Here is a 22,281-nt window from a genome sequence, read left to right as displayed (position 1 = left end):
TTTGTTGGACTTCCATGACAATAGTACTTTATTGGGGTCAGCATTGGTTTCTGCTATTATCAGGCGGGGCACTCATTAATGGCTATCATCAGATGTGCCTTCATAATGGAAGTCAGTGGTAATGAGCCCATGCGTAATGACCCTGCAACCCTGACAATTTTGTACATAAGCCAACTGAGAGTTATTTTTCCATGCGTAAATACACACACACCCCAAGAATTTTAGAAAACATTCTTTTACTTAACTATGTGTTTTGACTATTTTATTGCAAAAGTTGTATTTATACAACACAATTTTTAATTATTGCAGTGTTCCATTGAAAGTTTATACTGGATTTTATGTAATTGTTTTGTCTTTTGAATATCTAAGTTGCATCCATTCCCCGCAACAGAAAATAATCTGTAGTCAAGTTTTCAAGTTTTTCTTCAATTATTTCTAGACAAAATTAGTAATTTTTTTGCTTTTTTTAACTTTATTATTATTTTTTTAAATTTATTTTTTATTTTCAACATAACAATATTCATTATTTTTGCACCACACCCAGTGCTCCATGCAATCCGTGCCCTCTATAATACCCACCACCTGCTACCCCTTCAAACCCCGCAGATTGTTTTTCAGAGTCCATAGTCTCTCATGGTTCACATCCCCTTCCAATTTCCCCCAACTCCCTTTTCCTCTCTATCTCCCCATGTCCTCCATGCTGTTTTTTATGCTTCACAAATAAGTGAGACCATATGATAATTCCTCAAGAAATTAAAAATAGAACTTCCCTATGACCCTGCAATTGCACTCCTGGGTATTTACCCCAAAGATACAGATGTAGTGAAAAGAAGGGCCATCTGTACCCCCAATGTATATAGCAGCAATGGCCACGGTCGCCAAACTGTGGAAAGAACCAAGATGCCCTTCAACGGATGAATGGATAAGGAAGATGTGGTCCATATACACTATGGAGTATGATGCCTCCATCAGAAAGGATGAATACCCAACTTTTGTAGCAACATGGATGGGACTGGAAGAGATTATGCTGAGTGAAATAAGTCAAGCAGAGAGAGTCAAAATTAGTAATTTTTACAAATGGAAAAGTCAGAGACTCTTTCTTATGCATTAAATTTTAAAAATTATGATAATGTTGCATTCTAAGGAAAAAGGAAATAAATGGAGTAAATGCCTTGATTTGTACTTTCTGATATCCATGCAAAATAATAATAGCTCCCATGTATTGTGTGTATATAAATATATGTAGGTACTATATATTTTTATCATCACTAAACATAATTAGTTATTTTTAATCCGCTTGTCTAATTAAATAGTTGCATTTTTCTTATTAGTGGTCAAATATTGGTTCTTTAAGTTAATAGAAATTTACACGATGATATCATTCTATACACTTTTTTTTTTAAAGATTTTATTTATTTATTTGAGAGAGATAGTGAGAGAAAGCACTAGCAGGTGTCAGGGGAGAGGTGGGTGGGGAAAGAGAGAAGCAGGCTCCCCACTGAGCAGGGAGCCCGATGCGGGGCTCTATCCGAGGACCCTGAGATGGTGACCTGAGCTGAAGACAGATGCTTAACCCACTGAGCCACCCAGTTGCCTCTATGCTCTTACATACTTAAGTTTTTTGTTTTGTTTTGTTTTAAGATGTTTTATTTATTTATTTGACAGACAGAGATCACAAGTAGGCAGAGAGAGAGAGAGAGGAAGAAGCAGGCTCCTGGCTGAGCAGAGAGCCCGATGGGAGGCTCGATCCCAGGACCCTGGGATCATGACCTGAGCCAAAGGCAGAGGCTTTAACCCACGGAGCCACCCAGGCGCCCCCATACTTAAGTTTTTTAATTGATCTTGAACTTCCAGCCTCCGGAACTGTTAGAAAATAGATTTCTGTTGTTTAAGCCTCCCAGTCTGTGCTGCATTGTTACGGCAGCCTTAGCAGACTAACGCCAAGTTCAATCTATTGCAATCGGCAAGTGCACAGAGTATGTATAAAGAGACAGGATAAACAGCCAAGCCTTGTTAAAGAAGGATAGTGTAGGGCAGCTAACCCTACCAGATACCAAAACTTATTATAGAGCTGGGATTATAAAATTAGAAGTTATTTATATACCGGGAAGGTGGCGTCTCAAAAGGACAATGATAGTCTGTTAGAGAGAGAAGGTCAGGGGTCTGGCGAATTTTCCAACCACTGTCTCCCTAGGGCACTTAGCATAAATCTCAAAATGGGTTAAAAACACCAACAAAACAACAGCAGACCTTTGAATCAGCACGCTTTGAAACACTTTAGACTTTAGTCTTAAGGAAATTAGAAAAATGTTTTTAGCATTAGAGTTTACATTCATCTCCCTAGATTCTGCCTGGATTCCCTTTTACTGAACTTAATCACCCTCTATTGACTCAGTATGTAAATCCTTTAAAGACTTTGGACAATTATGTTCTCTCTAGAAGTCTTTAGCCAAGGACTGCATATTTTATTTCTCCCTCTCACTATATAAATCAATCCCTCTAGACTCTTAATTGTATTTGCTGTTCTTTTTTGAATTCCCTCCAGTTCCTCTGAGTTCAGCATAGGAAAAAAAAAAAGAAAGAAAGAAGGAAAAAGGACATTGTTTCAAGGTGAATTCTAGCCCAGGTGTACTTTCTTGTTTAGTAACATCATGTGGCCACCAAAATGGTTTTCGGTTTTTGCCCTGCATTGTCAGTGTCCCTGTCTCCTCGGATTTATTGCTTAGTATCCTCTCTTCTCTGTCCTGTTTGGCTTGACTGCTTTCCAGTTGTCTCTCTTCCACTGAATATCTGTTTCCGATTATTTTTCTACAGACACGCTCCCTCATATAATTTCAAGTTGAATCGCATTTTTTTTTTCACCTTATTTCAGATTCCTCTGGGCTTTTTTTCTCATGTTCTATCTGTATGGGTGCTCAGCATTGGGAAACCTCTGTATGTTTCATTAACGCTTCACCAGTTCCACATATACTACGGAATATTTAAATAAGACTGAACACACACACAGCTGTGCTCAGTCACCATCCTTTCCGTGGTCTGCTGTTTGCTAGCATCTGTCACTCCAACATTTCAGTCATTATGAAATAACCTAGAAAAAAAAAATAGACTATATCAAATTCCTGCGCCCACTCCCTGTTTAATTGTTCATGTATCCATTTACCCCCAGGATTTCCTTCTATCTTTGAACCTTTGGTTTATCCAAATAAAGTTCGCTCCATAATGGTTTGTTTAATAAATATTACTAAGCTGCTGATTACATTTCTGAATATTAAGCTATGTTTTGCTGGAGACCGCGTGGATGTAGGCCATGCTGAAATAGAAAACATTCCATAGAGGGTCAAGGTGATCAGTGGGAAATGTCCAGACTCCTCTGTCAATATTTCCCTGTGATCTGTCCAGACACTCATCTTGGGAAATTAATCTGAGGGCACTCACATATTTTTCCCAAAGAAATCTGGGAACTTTCCTTTTTTTTACAGAAAATAATGAATTAGATATATAAAGAATAACATATAGACTGTATCACTGGTCTGGACAGAATTTCAAATGGTAGGTAGTCTAGGTCACTTTCCTGAGATAGAACCTTGCTTTTTTTATTGCTTTTTTGATAGAATCATGTGCATATTTTTATAGGACTTAGCGTTGCGAGGCACAGTGTGGTGGTGTTTCTGGAGAGGTCAAAGAAAAGCAAAACAGAACAAGATACTGTTCTTTGGGAACTCACAGTCCACCCTGGGTAACCACAGCGCCACAGTCCCCAGGAAACATTGCACATGCGCACCCGTGTGGCCTGTTTCGAGGTGAAAGGGCAGAAGGGCAGAGCGGAAGCAGCTGTGTGTCGCATTCAGTTATTGGTCACAGAACATGCTTTTGCCGGTTGAATATCCAAAATGAAAATCGTTCTCCTGTCATAGAGCATCAGGATGCTCTTAATGCTACACAATGGGAAAAGATAATAGCATTCAGTCATTCTTGCTTTTGGGGGGAAATATGCAGCCTCTTTCATCAGAAAAACGACCATAAACAAATATACAAATAGTGCTACCATTTTAGGAAGCCCTTGTGTATTGGTCTTCTATGCCATAACAAATGATCACAAATCAGTGGCTTAAAACAACGTAAATTAATTATTTTACAGTTCTGAGGGTAGAAGTCCAGTACGCAGGGCTGTACGTCTTTCTGGGGGTCCTGCAGGAGAATCCATTTCCTTGCTCATTCAGGCATGGGCAGAAGACAGTTTAAGATTATACATCCCTGTTTCCTTGGTGACTGTCATTTCCTGTCATCCTCTTTCTGGCCCTTTCACAGAGTCCCTCACATTTTCGAACCAGCCAGCAGCCAGGAAATCCTTCGTATGCTCCCATTTCTCTGACCCATTGCATGCTTTCCATGTTTAAGTTTCATGTGAGCTGGACCCACTTGGACAATCCAAACAGGCTTGCCATTGCAAAGCCCTTATCTTCAATCACATCTACAGCATCCCTTTTGCAATGAAATGTAATGTATTTGCAGGTTCTCGAGATTGGGGCATGCCCATCTTCTGGTCAGGAAGATAGCATTCTGCTTAGACTACTTCTGATCTAGAACCCAGCTATGGCCCTCCAAGAAGTACTGCAGAATCTAGGTTAACATTCTTGAGTCACTGCTTGATTTTCTTGTTTCCCCCTCCTTCAGTTTTTCTTCATACAGAAGAATTCCCTGATAACCACTATCTATGAATTTTCTTTTTGGGGAGGATTTCTTTAAAAAAAAAAAAGTCTACATTTCATTCACCAATTATATAATTCAATAATAACGTTAAAACCACATAAACCCCTATCCTGTTTAAATAAAGTAATTTTAATATAGGTCACACAACATTTTGGTATTGCCATACTAGTGCTGGGGACAACTTTTCATTGTCAACAAATTATATTTTCAGCTTTTGAAAAATGTTTGGCAGTTTCACCTTACTGATGGCCCTGTGCAGTATCTGACCTGTACCCTATCCCTAGACTCCCTCCGTAGGATCCTCACTGTTTTTTGTTGTTAAGAGGAAGGAAGTAATACTGCTATTAAGCCATGCTTCAGTTTCAGATCCCCCTTCCTAAACTTGCCCCCGACTTCATGCTTTCCCCATTACTTCATCACACACATTACTCCGTCCCACACCATCATCCCTTCCCTGACCATTGTAGAAGGGTCTGTGCCTTGTGAAAATGTAAAAGCACTTAAAATACCAAGCAATATTCACATTCTTTATGTCTTTTCAAAAAACAGTTTTAGAAAAATGTAAATAATTTAAATTAGTTTGAAGAATATATGTGGAGTCATAAACATGCATCATTATAAACACTTTCTGGTTCGTTTATAAGAGAATGGGATTGTCTATGTTTGAGAGAACTACTTAGTTGAAATACTCTTCATTGTTTGCCAATGAAATCTGGAGCGGATTATCTAATCCCCGAGAAATCCACTATTGGTATCCACTGGGTAAATTCCAATAGAGATGAAAATGTTTAGTGTAAAAAGGAAAGGAAGAGCCATTATAGAAGTTAAAATAGTTGATCATTTAGTGAAAAGTTCAAGGATGGACCAAAAAGATGGGAAAGTAAAACCATCCTTCAGTAAACAAGAAAAATAATTCACAGTTTTTTAAGAATTAAACTGGAACCAAAAATAATCCAGCTTTTCTAATATCATCATGAAATGATGCTCGCTTATTTTTTTTTTTTAAACAAAATAAGGGCATGAAGGACACAGTGTAGATTTATGGTGAGCTCGTCAGTGCTGATTCTGTCTTGTTCCACTGCCGTTCCGTGAAGCTCTCCGTTCCACAGTAGCCGAGAAAGGGGGAAGGGAAGTGAAGATCGCACGCAGCAAGTGGAATGGTAGAATGAGGGATGTAACTCTCTGACAGAGTGTCCCCTGCAAGTCTTATTTGGTGAGAAAAGGAACCTGTTTGCAGGTTTATTGGACTCTTGATGTGGCTGATTGCTTCAGTGGTTGCATCAACGAAATGGTGATGTGCAAATACTACTTTCTTTGAAATCATGCTTGTTTCCATCCAATTTTTCAACTTGGAGGGTGGAACAACAAGGTAAAATTCTTATTTTGGATACTTTTCCATTAAGAATGGGGTGTCCGCATGGTCTACTTTCTTTCCATACTGACTGCAACAATGGTGTAGCTCCTTGTCCTTACCAGCACCAGAAATCCTTAAGATCTGGTCTTAATACAGGCAACAAAAGTTACGCTGAGCCTGGTGGTGGGGATTATGGAGGGCACATATTGCATCGAGCACTGGGTGTGGTCCATAAACAATGAAACTTGAAACACTGAAAATATAAAATTAAATTAAAAAAAAAAGTTGTGCTGAAAATTGAAGTGCTTACATTAGGAAATATACAAATGATATATAGTTTACCAAATACACATGGCATATTATATATATGTATATATAATTATGTAATTATATATCTATTCTGTATCTAGGTTATGTGCTCTAAAATTAATTGCCATTTTTTAAAAATTGAAGTTTCAGGAATAATCTCAGTGGTTCAAATTGTGTCTTTGTTTTATTTAAGATTTTCTTTTTGTCTTCTGTCACACAAACAACAAAACACCAGGCTTTTTAGAATGCATTCTGGTTATTAGAGTTAATGAATATATTAAATACAAATACCTGATAAACTTAGTTTATAAGTAATAAATTTTTAAAAAAAATTTTATTTATTTGACAGAGAGAGAGATCACAAGCAGGCAGAGAGGCAAGCAGAGAGAAGGGGAAACAGGCTCCCCACCGAGCAAAGAGCTCAACACGGGGCTCGATCCCAGGACCCTGAGACCATGACCTGAGCCAAAGGCAGAGGCTTAACCCACTGAGCTACCCAGGCACCCCATAAGTAATAATTAATAGTACATTTACCATATTAGGGGCTTTTACATGTAATTATTTTTAAAAAGTATTTTGGAACATCTAGTTAATCCCTCCTTACACGCTACTTTAACTTTTAGCTATCATTTGAATTTAAATACTAAAGGAATATTAATGCATGCAAGTATGAAAATTCTGAAAACTGAAAATGGAAAATAACCTCTATTGCTACCACCCCAGACATAGGATTTTTGTGTGTATTTTTCTATGCACTTTATAGCCTTACCATGACTATTAATGGAACAAAATAACATGAGATTTTAACATTATAATGCTGTATCATCTCTGAAAGTTTTGCAAATGTTTGAAATCTCAAATTTCTTTTTTAAATGGTTGTGCCTCAACATGTCTTGAATATATGTCTGTTAATGGCATGAAGTAAAAATGTCTGCCCTTCTCAGTTGTAATTTGAATAACTTCATGGCATCTCCTAAATTGAAAATAGCTTATTTTGTTGCCTTTAGTGGCAAAAATGGTTATGTCTGTTTTCCTTACCCTCAATACCCTCAGCACCATTATTACTTCATATGAGCTTGAGTTGTAACTGTAGCTTTTTAGTGTAATTTATATTACCAGTACTTACATTTACCAAAATAGAACTCTCAAGGACACAACTCACTTTTAATTAAGTATTTCAACATATACTGCAAATCCACATGGTCAAATAAGATTATGCATTTTGGCACCTGCTTAGGTGTTTGTAGCTAAATACAGTTTAGATTTGGGGTAGGAGTAAAGCCAGTTTTTTTCTTTGATAATGAAACACTAATTTGAAGCTGGCTCCTGTTCTTTTCTGCCATGAACTCACCAGATGGTAACTGAAATTCAGATTCTCTCTCTAAAGCATGTGATGAACTGTGAAGGTCACTGATAATTTGATGATGGGAAGTCCCTTATTGTTATCACCTTGTCACCAAATAATCTAAAAGGATCTATGAAGTTGTCTTGCAAATGATAAAAGGACTTTAATTTAAAAAAAAAAAAGAGTTGATATAAATCAATCCTACATCTTTTAGTGACTGAAATATTTATGGCTTCCCACGAACTATGGATGCTCCTTTAAAGATTACCTGTATCAGTCAGTTATTCCTAACATGCACACCAGCACAGGCACATGCACACACACACCCTCATGGATTTCAGTTATTAGTATACAATGCCTACATATATTGGCGGTCAGTACCGGTATAAGGTGATAATGATATTTCTGGAACTTTTGAAATTTTGATAGTGTGATGAAGTTATTCTCTCTGTTTCATCAAGAGTTTTCTAGTTTTCCTCATGTGGTAGGGATGAATAATGGCCCTTCAAAAGATGTCCATATCCTAGTTTTTAGAACCTGCAGATGTGTTACCATACATAGCAAATTGGACTTTGTGGAGGTGACTGGGTTAAGGATCTTGAAATCAGGAGATTATACTGGGTTTCCCAGGAGGGCTCAATATAAATCACAAAGATCTTATTAAAAGAAGTGGTGGGAGGGTCAGAGTCAAACAAGACACTGTGATGACAGAGGCAGAGATAAAGAAGGATGTGTGACCATGGAACGAGATGTTGGAGCGATATGACACTATGAGTCAAGCAATATGGCAGCCTGGGGAAGCTGGACAGGCAGAAAGCCAGATTCTCCCCCAGAGCATCCAGATGTTGCCCTACTTAAGCAGATGAAAACCATTTCACGCTTCTTTTCTCCAGAACTGTAAGATGATATGATTGCATTATTTTAAGCCGTTAATTTTGTGGTTAATTGTTACAGCAGCAAAAGGAAACTAATACACCTAGCATTGGCATTTTCTAGTTTAACTCTACAATTTTATCACATAATGACCCTACTGAATCATGACCTTCCCTAAATATATTACTCCAGTAGAGTCTCAAACAAGCAGTCTACATATCCTTATTTTGGAGGACTTGTCTATCCCTGGAGACTCTATACAATTATTTGTCTTCATGGAGTATATGGAATAAATTGGTTTTGTCTTGGCTTTTAATACACCAAATCGCCACCATTTATACCTCCACACAAGGTGAAACTTATAAATAGAATCCAAAAGATGATGAATTTTGCCAGGAGACATATGCCTACCACAAAAATATTTGGATACTTTAGCAAATAAAAACCTTTGGTCACTGTAGCAAGTTATATTTTCAATGAATTTATAAATATGTATATGCACATATATGTGTTTACAAAAGCTTATGTGTATGATGCTTTTGTCTTTTTAGGTTTTTCATCTTGATCACAGAAGCCTATATAAATAGTATTTATTTATTTTTTAAAGATTTCATTTATTTATTTGACAGACAGAGATCACAAGTAGGCAGAGAGGCAGGCAGAGAGAGAGAGAGAGAAGCAGGCTCCCTGCTGAGCAGAGAGCCCAATGCGGGACTCGATCCCAGGACCCTGAGATCATGACCTGAGCCGAAGGCAGAGGTTTAACCCACTGAGCCACCCAGGTGCCCCTATAAATAGTACTTAAATTCCTACAGAAAATATTTTATTAACTTGATCAAGTATTAATTACCATTTTCTGTGTAGAAACTACTGTACTTGACATAGCAAGGAATTCTATAGTAATTGTGGTCCCTGCTTCAGATGAATAAACAAATGTTGATAAGTTGTGATGGCGCAGTCTGGACCATGAGTACAGGTGAGAATGAGTATTCAGTCAGGAAAGTAAAGATGATCACAAGGATGGAGCCAGAACAATGGAGACGACAAAAACATGATGATAAAGTGCATTTCTGAGACCTACGGTTTGGCATCCCTGCCCCTGTTCAAGCCCTGAAGTCCCTCTGTCCTCTGTATGTCGTCAGCTGTCAATAGACAGTGTCCTTGATGGCTCTAAATTTTACCTAGGCATAGCCATTTCGCTCGCCCCACTTTCTTCTTTCCTCCCTCTCTCCCTTTTATCCTTCTTTCATTCATTCATTCATTCATTCATTCATTCTTTCATTCGAGATTTTACTTACTTACTTGACAGAGAGGGAGACAGCAAGAGAGGGAACACAAGTAGGGGTGAAGGCAGAGGGAAAATCAGTCTTTCCGCTGAGCAGGGAGCCCAACAAGGGGCTGGATGCCAGGACTCCAGGATCATGACCTCAGCTGAGGAGAGTTGCTTAACAACTAAGCTGCCTAGATGCCTCCCTTTCTTTTCTTTTCTTTTTTCTTTTTCTTTTTTCTTATCTATCTATCTATCTATCTATCTATCTTGGCACAGCCATTTCCTTAACCAAGAGAAAATGAAAGAAACATAATCCTTTTCATTCTGCAATGAAATCTTCTTTTCTTTTATTCTGGCAGTTGGTTGTATCCTTATGCTTACCACCCAGCACATGTCATACTCTTTCTAAAATAGATGTCACTTTGATTTTCAGTGCTGCTGTATGTGATCTTTCTTGTCATACCACATCTACCTCCAATAAAACACCCCCTGCTAAAGTTATCAACCTGCTTCATGGCTATTATTCATATGTAGCAGGTGTTACATATTAAACAAATATTTAAGCAGCTGCTTTCTAACCAATATGTTCTGGGGGTAACATTACTGGTAATTTTTTTTTTTGGTAGATAATTATTAAGTGGAAATTCAAAAGAGGACAACAATTATGTGATTAAAGAACTTTTCTCTGTGTCTTAATTACATTCCAGTATTTTCTTTATCTCTGGCAATGTCTGTATTTGAAAATCATTTTTTTTTTAAGATTTTCTTTTTAAGTATTTGCTCCACCAAACGTGGAGGTTGTACTTATAACTCCCAGATCAAGAGTTGTGTGTTCTACCCACTGAGCCAGACAGGCACCCCTATATTTGAATTTAGATAGCAGAATACAGTGACATTCTACTTTTATTGTTTCTGACATTTATATGGTATTATTTGGCATATTAAAAAAGAAAGGAAAATAAAATGAATGCTCTGTGTAAGGTCAGTAGTTACCACTTTTGTCATTTGGACAACAATATGTTTGCAGTGCTAATTACAATTAATATAGTCATTACACATCTGTTTCTCCAATTTCCTGTAGACAAAAAAGCACACTCTACTGATCTATTTAAATTCTGAAAATAGTTTATCAAGTTTCACATTTCATTTTCTTAAATACAAGGCTACCCTCTTCCATCCTAAGTTATTTCTTTTTCCTTAACTCCTATGAAAATAGAAATGATTAATGAACACTGAATTATGTATACACCTTGTAAAATAATAAGGCCATTTGTTTATCATACTTTGAATGTGGTATTTAAGAATAAGTCTCTATAGTTTTTGAGTTTCAGAAAAGATTTGGATTGATTTCTCTAATACCCAATGTATAAGTATAATACTTGCTTTTTCTAACCGAGAAATAATTGGTTTATACATTTAATGTCTCCAAAAGTTAGATTGAAAATTAACTGCAGCAATGAATACTTAGTTTACATACTATGTGATCAGAGCTGAAAGATGGAGGCAAAATCTAGGGCTCCAGCCCGGAACAATATTTTCTCCTGGTTCCTTCTCTTTAACCATATGAGTTCTAGGTATCCTCCAACAATCATCTCAGGAAAGCAATAATGTTGTGTTAGTAATACTCAGTCAATATTTCTCTTAAGTATATTTCAGTTTTCTGTTGACGATCTCCCTTCTGGTGATCTCTAGTCTCCCTGCCTTGGTGTACCAGCTTATTTAAGGTAAAATAACAAGCAGTGCAGGGTAAAGATGGTAATACCCAGCCCGAGTTAAGAGTATCCAGGTAGAGCATTTGGCATTACATGGGAAATGATGTTACAGCCACTCACGTTCCAGGTTCCTACAAACAAGCAATTAGCGATGTCCTTCCCATCGCAGGTGATGAGCAGAGCATTTCCATGGCGGCCTGTCCCTCCGGAGACCGTTACACGCACCTGGAAAAGAGACTGCTCTGACTATCAGTTCATAACGCTGGTGGCACTAGAGCCACTAACAATGGCCAGACTGAACTTTACAGCTTGACTAACAAGTCAAAGAAACCATGCTAGTGTGTTAAGTTTCCAGAGGTTTTCAATAGGCTTTTCTTACAAGCCCTGTTTTTTGTAGACAGTGTTTGAAATGTATTTCCAAATGTAAACTCAAAACTATTTTGAAAAATGAAACAAGTAGAATCTTAACTGGAAGCTTGTAGCACCAAGTCTGCTTTTGGTATGAATAAGGACAAAAAATGCTTTCATGTGGAAATGAAGGCAACTGATAGCCAGTTTTCAAAATGACTCTGGCTAGATTGATTTCACAGTGACAGGGAAGTCTCCCAAGCCTCTGAGGCTTCAGAAAGAGAGTGATTTCTTTTTGCTTTCAGGAAAATAAACTGCATTCAAAGGGCAACTCAATTGTTTCTATATTTACAGTCCCTTGTGTGGAGACATTGTCTTCCGTCTTTAACTCCTATAGACATCGCTCTAAGGCACTGAAGGAAGTCAGGAGCAGCTTCCTGCTCACACTGGCAAACAAAGCAATCAGAGAAAAAGGTGCTGGGTACACGTTACAGTGACCCAAAGCACTAGCTCTCCATCTCTTTTCTCATGTAAATAGTCTTTCGCTTAGTTATACACATCCTTTTTAACTACTGAGTCAAGCAGATCCAGTTTCTTTCTGCAACCACTCCTGTTGCTCTTGAGAACCTAATACAGGAATGATGAGAATTAATACTGCCTCCTGGAGATAATTGTGTTGGATTTTTGTCAATGACTTAGTTCTGTTGTTTCCAGCGTTGGTCTGCTACTGCTCTTTTCTTGTATTTATTCTTTGACTTATTCTTTCAGCAGTTGTAAAAATGATAGAGTATTAGCCACAAGTAATTTTTTTTTTAAAGATTTTATTTATTAATTTGACAGAGAGAAATCACAAGTAGATGGAGAGGCAGCCAGAGAGAGAGAGAGGGAAGCAGGCTCTTTGCCGAGCAGAGAGCCTGATGCGGGACTCGATCCCAGGACTCTGAGATCATGACCTGAGCTGAAGGCAGCGGCTTAACCCACTGAGCCACCCAGGCGCCCAGTAATTTTAAATGATATACAAAACTGGTAGAAACTTCTAAGTCATGTTGGGAAGGATAAGAGTTGTTAATTAGCCACACCTAACTGTAAATGGTATACAGAACTGGTAGAACTTCTAAGTTATGTTGGGAAAGATAAGAGTTGTTAATTTTTTATATTCAAAAATGTAAATGCCAACAAATCGCTCTACCTAATGTTTTAGTAAAACATCATCAGAATTTTTAGCCTTTTTTTGTCCCACACTGAGAGGACTCAATACTATAGGATTGATTGTAACAAAAATGTCTCAAAAGAAAGTTGGGAAAAATTCATAAGCTGACACCAGAAGACAGATAACACTGTGAGAAGACATACAAGTAATTTTTTGTTCTCTAGGAAAAAGGTAATTTTGTTTACTCTACGAACAATAACAATAATAATTGTCTACAAATTTGTGTATGAAAATTGTTAAGAGTTGAGCAGAAAAGAACCAATATTAGAGAGGGTACAAAGGAAAAAAGGCTCAAATAGAATTAAAATGATACATTTTTCTCAATATGCATCAGTAGCCATTAAAGCCTGACCCAACTGAAAATGTTATACATCTCTTAGTATGTGGTGGTTACACAAGGACACACGTATGTAAAAATTCATTGTGCCACGAATTTAAGATCCAATCACTTCACTATGTTTGTAGTATCTCAAGGGGAAAAAAGTTGTTAAAAAAAAAATCACCCAGCATTGCACCACTTAGGAATATATGCTCGGGGCGCCTGGGTGGCTCAGTGGGTTAAAGCCTCTGCTTTCGGCTCGGGTCGTGATCTCAGGGTCCTGGGATCGAGCCCCACATCAGGCTCTCTGCTCAGCAGGGAGCCTGCTTCCTCCTCTCTCTCTCTCTGCCTGCCTCTCTGCTTACTTGTGATCTCTGTCTGTCAAAAAATAAATAAAATCTTTAAAAAAAAAAAAAAGGAATATATGCTCAATAAAAAATTAAAGATAGAAATCAAGTAATTTATATAAAAAAGATGGTTTTGTCCATGACATGTATATGGCAAACTATTAGAAACATCTCAGATGCCATTATGAAGTTAATTAATTTTTATTTATCTGTATAATGGAATACTATAGAGCTGAATTTATTGGTTATTTTAGAGAAGAGTATTTAATGATACTTTCACAGAATATTAATCAAATCAATTTACAAAAATATAGAGAGAGTATAATCTAAGTTTTTAATCCAAATTGATAAATATGTTAGGAAGAAGCAGACAAATTTCCTAGATGATCTACATGGACTTTTAATAATGCGATAACTTCGGTGAGATTACAGGCAGCTGTTTTCTTCTTTGGCCTTTTGTGTGTTTTCCCAGTATACTAAAAAAGTGATTCTGGTAGGAAAGTATGAAATGAATATCACACATATATGTTAGAAGACATCGTTAGCGCCTTCTGCATTGCTAGAAGAATTGCATTTCTGGCTCCGCCACTTCCGTCTGTGGGGTTAACTCCTCCCCAGTGTATCTGGGTACCTGCCCTTCTCCGTCTGGTCCAAATGTGAGTAAAATAGTACTTTCTGGTGAGATCCAGGAAAGTCATTATAAAGTAAATATGGAAAAAATTCTTTTTCAAAGTAATTTAATATGTTTGACAATATTTTAGAAATATGTCCAATTCGTAAGATCATCAGAATAGTTTTATATTATCATCAGTGGCTATACTTACATCATTCTGTCTACATCTCTGAGTAATAATTTAAATACGCAAGACTGGCATGGAAGAGTAAACCAACTTGAATACCGGCTCCTACCTGATGGCCACCTCACATTTGGGGGTCCCCCTCTGATCAAGAAGCACTCCACTTGGGCACCACAGAAGAGATAATTCCTAAGATATCCATACTTAAAATAAAACTATATGGAGTAAACTCACAAGTTAAAAGATATAGAGTTTGGATTTTAAAAGTTCCAGACGTGGGTTCTTGTTTACAAGAAGACACTAAAACGTAAGCGTACTAAAAAGTTGAATGTAAAAGAGACATATTAGGAAAACACCAAAATAAAGCATTATGATGGGTTAAAGCCAGCTTAAAATAAACTACAAAACTGGGAGAGTAGAGGGGCTTATTACCTAATGATACATTCTGTTAACTAAAAGGATGTAGCAATACAAATATGAGGCAAAAGTTAATAGAACTATAGCAGGAAATGCCTAAAAGATTGTAATTAAAATGTTTTCCTTAACAATTATTCACAGGTAGGCAAAGAACAGAATATATCAAAAATACAGTCAACAAGGGTGAACCTCTAGAGTTCTCCTTCTAGTGATTTTTTAAATATATGTTTTACCTAATTCAAAAAATTCAAAAAATTGATCAGCACTAGGCCATAAAACCCTCAAATTTCAATACGTATGTTATACAGGATGTAATTTTATGAGTCTGAAGTTAATCATGAACAGAAAAATGCTTTGCTTTTTCAGCTCTCAGAACTCAAGAAAAATGCAATGCGGTAATAACCCTCAGAGTCAAATGCCTTGTTTTTGTTTGCTCTGTTTGTTTTGTTGCTGTTTATTATCACATTTTTTCATAACTGAGAATTTTCATCTCTCCTTCTCTTTGTGTATTGCTTCCTTTGTTACTTTACTACCCATTAACCTTCCCAAAGTCTCCCTCTTAAGTCTCAAACTGCTTTTCATTTTAAATGGTAGGATAAGCACTTGGGAGTTTATATGTCATTAAGATGGTCCCACTAGCTTTTGTGTTTAAAACCTCTGAGTTTGGCTTTTTTGTGTCTTTAACATTAAAACAAAGCCAAAAGAAAAAAAAATCAAAACAAAGTAAAAACTTGAGTTAAAGCAGTTACATAAGAAAGTTAAGTAACTGTAAATAGAACATCAGTGGATATTTATAATGGAAACCAATAATAGGGAAATTGGAAAGTTTACAAAAATACAGATTTAAAATCAATTCACAATTTTCAGCTTGAATTCTGCAAAGGGTGACTAAAAAAAAAGCTTGTGTGAGTGTGATATATGATTTCCATGATAAATGCTAGCATGGATTGCATGATTTAGTCCACAAAATAAGTTTCTTTCATTTTACAAGATCGAGTTTCTAGACGCAACTGCAGAGGGGTGATTAGCACTGCTTTGCCTCACTGGAATTACCCAAATACTCTTCTTATCCTTTGTTCCCAACAGTCTTTACTCTTCTTATTCATTGCCAGCTGGAAGGTGAATGGGTCTATAGAAACTACTCGTAGAAGTAAGTGGGAATTCAGTGAGGGACACTGAGCTTTTCTGGCTGGTAATTTGCTTGATTAGTTGCATATAGTCTATGTGTTCATGTTATTCTTAGATGTCTCTTGTGCATACTTTCAGATCATGTGTCCTTTTTTTCCATATGTTTCTTATCCTTTCTTCTGCTTGGAAGGGAAAGGTTGCCTATGACAACTGAAGTTATGTTTTTAGTTCATTTATGTTATTTGCTTGAACATTCTTTTTTTCTTCCAGAATGAGATGGAATCTGACCAAAATATATTCCTGCATCAGCCAAATGTCATCCTTACTTCTGTCCATTAAAAATTGTGGTTCACTTTTTAAGAATCATTGCCAGAGGCCAAAAAAAAAAAAAAAAAATTAAGCTAGAATACTCTACTTTGTTTCAATCCAAAATCTCAAGATTGTCACTTTTCTAGATATATATTAAAAATGCTTGGGTGTATATGTGTGTGTGTGTGTGTGTGTGTGTGTGCGCACACACAGAGCATAGGCCCTAATCTGTGAGCACATATGCGTTACAAGAAAAAAAAGAAATATATATATATAAATATATATATTTAAATAGTTATATATTATACATCAAAAATTATATATTTACACGAAAAAAATTTCAGTCAGCCTTATTTTTGAAATTAAGACTGTCTCAGAAAATACAGGATATACATGTTCACAAACAGCTCTTGTAATTTAAACCTGCTTTAGCTTTTCTGTTCTTCTTAGCTCAGTTTTTCATAACGAGACTAGATACCCACTTGAAATTTAGGGGACATGGTTTCAAATTCATTTTATTTTGTCTATGTTTAATACTAATAATATCCTCCATCAAAATAAAATCCTACAGAGTGAATGTGGAATTTTAAGAAAACATGTATAATCCAGTGTTGCATGGGGTAACGTATGTAGACCTTTGTGCTAGTTGTTAAAGCCATTTTTCTGCTTCCACTCCTGCCTCCTGCTCTCTGCTTTGTGACGCTGAGGTTGGCGTTCTGCGGGCCGCATTTCCCTTGCACCAGTAGGGGGTGGTAGAGAGATAGTGGTAGGCTGGAAAAGGAGGGCTCAATCTATTCCTGTTTGCCTTTTGTCCTGTCAGGGTCACCCCGCAATTCCTCTCTTCCCTGCCTGTAGCAAGTTGACAGTTGATCCAACACTTTGAGAATCCTCTTCAGCAGGCTTCCTAAGGCACATCAGCACCCGCTGGCTGCTTTGCCCTCCTCTTAGGTTTCAAACCCAGGTCCATGAGCCTCTTCTCTAAGCTTCGGAGGCACCAGCACCGGCCCATGGGGCGACCACCTCAGAGATCTGAGTCTCAGCTCCTGCAGTTTTCTAAGTTTTCAATCTCTTCTCCCTTGTCTCCAGATCTAGCAATAGCTGCAGGTAATTCCTTCTTGAAGTTATTATTTCTGTGCTACCCTACTGTTTCCTTTATTGCCATTTCTCTTCTTCAGTATCTGGTTAATAACTCTTTAAATTAAATTATCCCTAGCGAAATGAACGGTATACTTTCTGTTCCTGTTCCTTTACCCAGCACTGACATAATGCATTTTGTTCTCATATACAGGCTCAGAACCTGTATCATTTACTGAGGTGTAGATATTGTAACATCTATGTAGAGCACATACATGTAATCCAGATAACACCTATATTTGACATCCGAGTGTCAGCAAGCATTGTATGTATTTTAGGGGAATGGGCTTTTTGACAGAGGCTCTGAGACACATAATTTGGAAGTTAGTTATAGTATATCTTTTAAGAGTATTAGTTACAATTGAAAAGGGTATTGCTCTAATCAAATCAACTCATTAGTGGAACCTGTTAGATATATTTAGATATATGTGTCATCAGAAATAAAAGTCACATTACAATATACAATTGAAAAACCTACAAATTCTATAAATATTTTGGTCATAAACACTGAGAAAGATTAGTGATTTATGTAATATTAATTCTTTTTTCTCCTTTTAGCAACCAAAGCACATAAACAAAGATTAAGTTACAGTGATACAAAAATAACACGAAATTAGGATGCCTACCATCAAACTTAATTTTTCAAATCTTTTTAAAGAGCAGTCTACACAATAAGAAAAAAGTCAATTAAAGTTAAAATTATACCATTTTCAGGGACACATTAACCATTGGAATTTTCAACCATACAGTATTGATAAAATTGAAGAAATACATTGACTTAGCCCAGTGTATGTTTAATTTGCAAGGCATGTACCTAGCCCTCACCAGGAACATGTTCTTAGTGTTTAGCCACCCCAAATCACGAGGTGTTGATAATTCATCAACTGTCTAGTCTCCGACCAGACCACCAACTTCAGGCTCTGTAAACTCAACACTGTGAATAGAAACTCAACATACTTTACATCATCAGTTCGGCCAGTGTTAGTAGCAATGGAAAAAGCAACATGGAACCAGGGACAAATGGGAATGTGTGGAAGTGGCTGATCGTTGCCTTATCCTTACAAACAGAACCTACGATGACAGAGTTCTCAGTCGTAGGACTATTTCCCAGATACACTTGAAGCTAGTTTTAACAATGTACCTAATTTCAGTTAAGGAAGTGTAATCAGAAGTGTTTTGTGGTACTTTCAGGATGTTTAATTGGGAGGCAGTAGGTGGAAATTACACTTCTGGGTAAGATAGATTAGATAGCAATGGAACAGCACTTTTGCGGAAAATAACTATAAAATATGGATAAAATACAGAAGGAAAATGTTTAATGGCAGTCAAGAGACAAAAAAGAGCTGGGGAAAGGGAGCTGAAGAAAAACTGTCAGGAGTTCAGCTGAGCTGGAGAGAAGCTGAGCCGTGGGGTGTTGAATAGCCGATTCGAGCAACAAGCCAAAAATGAGAGAGTTAAACCTTAGTCACTTACTGAGAGGGTAAGAGGCGAAAACCAACGAACATTTTGACTCCTTGATTCCATTTTCCTCCATGGAATGGTGCACCCTTTGAAAGTCAGGTGGATCAGTGCCAATGTGGGTGTTATCCCGCAGTTGAAGGAGTCCTGAAAAAAAGGCTCCCAAGGTTATGGACCATGGCGGTTGGGGTGAGGTAAGGGAAAAGCAACAGGAGCAGGAAAGTACTGGGTGCTGAGTCATAGTGGGAGAAAGTGTCTTGGTTTCCCACACCTCCCCCCATAAGGAGAGCTTGGCAAAAATACCTGAAGGGGATCTTGGCCCAAGGCCCAAGATTAAAAGATCTAAACATGAAGGCTCTGGGGTAGGTATTTAAATATGTGAGGGAACACCCAGGCAGAGGGGCCTGAGTCCTTGACAGTAATTCCCTTCAGAGACTTTCGATGCATGGGTTGTGCCCCGAATTTGGTGTGAGGAGGGTAGCTTTCCTCTTTGAGGTCTGTCAGGGAAAGCCTTTGCAGTTGCCTATGACCAGGCCTGAGGAAGCACATGGAAGGTTTTAATCAGGAGCCAGAATCTTGAGAGGTGAAATAACTTTTGCATCGGCTTTTACTCTGGGGTGAGTTGATGAGGCAGGTGCAGTGTGGAATCGGAGCTCTGAGCCACAGAGGAAGCTGCTGGAGGATAGAGGCACCAACAGAGTCATGATCGAATTTGGCAGCCCCAAGCATGTGGTTAATTGTCCCCTGAAAATATTTGCGACAGACTCGTAAGACAATGATTACAGTTTAGGACCCGAAACTGGAAGGGGGCCACGGAGAGGGCCCTGACCTCTTGGCTGAGTTCAGGTTATACTAGAAGTATGGTAAGCATTACTGGGGCTACAGTGTAGCCACGACTGGCAACAGTTCCTGTTAAGCCCCCATTGTTCTCGCGTAGCAGGAGAAAGGTCAATACTATCTGGAGGAATGAATCAGGCTGTAAGCAAGCCTCTGCAATCTTTTACACAGAATAATTAGTTATTAATAAAAACTGGTAGACTGCAAGACCACTGTCAAGACCAAAAATGAAATAAATAAAATAGAAGCAAGTTCACACATAATTGGAAAACCATTACCGCCTGACAAAGACCTCAGAATAATTATGAATAGTATATCACGATGCTAGAAACAGATGAAAAGATGGAGATTTTGGCGGAGAATTGCCATCTCTAAAGGGAAAGAAACAGACTCCTAGTCTGTTTAGTTATCTGTGAAGATAACTTATCAAAATGTTGGTCTGTTTTAAATAAAATCTTTGAATAATGAAGGTTGGGAGAGAAAGATTACTGAAATTGACACGTTAGTACAAACTTTAATAATGAAGTACAGAGAGAAAAAAAGAACATTAAAAATAGTACAGTCGTAGGAGATTTGTGAGACAGGAAAGGTCTAATATACATGCAATGGGAGTCCCTAAAGGAGAGACGTTAAAAATAAGGCAGAAGCAATATTTTAAGAGAATTCTACAGAACACTGAACAGCAGATTAAGGAAGTTCTGCCACACAGTCAAGATAAATGCAGAGCATACCCCAAATCCTAATAATAATAATAAAAAAGAAACTACAGAGGAGCAAAGATGGTGAAAATGGTTAAGCAATCTGAAGGAAAGAAACTTTTCCCTCAAAGGAACAAGACCTACAGCTGGCTTCTCAAGAGGAATGACAGGAATTGTAAGCTAACAGAATTATATAGGATGCAGAAAGATAACTACCAGTCCAGAGCCCATTAATCAGCAAAAGATCCTTCAAAAACAAAGTGAATGCACGTTTTTCAGAGGATTTACTGAGATCATTAAAAGAAACACTGAATGGCATTCAGGTGGAAGAAAATGTATCCTTGCAGGGGAAATAGTAATGCAGTAAAAATGAAATACATCCTAGGATGCCCAGGGGGCTCATTTGGTTAAGTGTCTCATTTGGTTAAGTGACCCTGCCATCCAGGGTCCTGGTATGGAGCCCTCTGTCAGTCTTCCTGCCTAGCAGAGAGGCAGTTTCTCCCTCTCCTTTTGCAGCTCCCTCTGCTTGTTCTCTCCTTTCATAAATACATAAAATATTACAAAATATACATCTTAAAAATATACAGGAAAGTATAAGTGAATATTGACTGAAAACAAAACAATAGTGGTGGTGTCTTGTTGATTTAAGTAACAAATCAGTGTTAAAATGCTTGACACCTGTCTGAACTACCCAGGGAGGGTCCATGAAAGTGTGGTCGTGCACTGCTGCTGTAACTTAAAGGGAAACTTTCATACTATCCGGAGCCCTGGATGTCCTGCAAGTGAAGCAGGTGGATGTCCTCAAATTCTTTACAGTAGGAACTACTCAGGTGGCACCAACCTTGACCTCCCAATGGAACAGTACATCTACAAAAGGAAAAGGGGTGGCATCTACATCATAAGTCTGAAAAGAAGCTGCAAGCTTCTGCTGGCACCTCGTGCCATTGTTGCCCTTGAAAACCTGGCCAATATCAATGTCCCGCCACCCAGGAATCCTGGCCAGGTGAGCTGTGCTGAAGTTGCTGGTGCTCCTGGAACCACGCCTATTGCCGGCTGCCCTGCTCCTGGAACCTTCCCTGACCAGGTCCAGGCGGCCTTCTGGGAGCCAGGACTTCTGGGGGTTCTCAATCCCAAAGGCTGACCACCAGCCTCTCACAGAGGTGCTTTAACCTCTGCCTACCACCACTCTGCGGAGACCCTCCTCTGCACCATGTGGACGTTGCCATGCTTTGCCACAACGAGGACATTCACTCTGGGTGTGATGCCAGAGAGGATGTTCTGCACATGCGTGGCATGGTTTTCCTGCGAACCCCCGTGGGAAATCATGCCTGATTTCTACTTCTGCAGAGATCCTGAAGACATCGGAAAGGAAGCACAAGGCTGTTGCCTTGTGGTTGGTCACAGCCAACGAGGAATTTCAGAGTGGACGGACTGCTCTAGCTCCTGAATTCACCGTTGTCCCACCTGAAGTTGCAGCCTGGTCTGACAGCACACGGGGCCCCTCTGTGTTGTGGTGCGGCTCCCTGCTGAGGCCTGGAGCGCTGGGGTCTGCGGCTCCCGCTGCTCGGGCCCCCGGATGGGATGGGTCGGAACAACCACTGGGGGATCTTAACTGCTCTTCCACAAAGGCAAACAAAATGGAAATAAGGCTGAATGAGAAGTCAACACTTTCTAAAAAAGTAACAATAAAATAAAATCCATGACAA

The 22,281-nt window shown here is 38.3% G+C and overlaps 1 pseudogene; it reads left to right on the top strand.

Annotated features, from left to right (window-relative positions):
* The first annotated feature begins 17,455 nt into the window (after positions 1-17,455).
* On the top strand, positions 17,456-22,022 carry LOC131820388 (small ribosomal subunit protein uS2B-like; annotated as a pseudogene).
* Positions 22,023-22,281: the final 259 nt, after the last annotated feature.

This window comes from Mustela lutreola, chromosome 18, assembly GCF_030435805.1.
Source record: "Mustela lutreola isolate mMusLut2 chromosome 18, mMusLut2.pri, whole genome shotgun sequence".
NCBI classification, from domain to species: domain Eukaryota; kingdom Metazoa; phylum Chordata; class Mammalia; order Carnivora; family Mustelidae; genus Mustela; species Mustela lutreola.
Note: the sequence above shows the minus strand (reverse complement) of the source record. Positions and strands in the feature narration are given on the sequence as shown.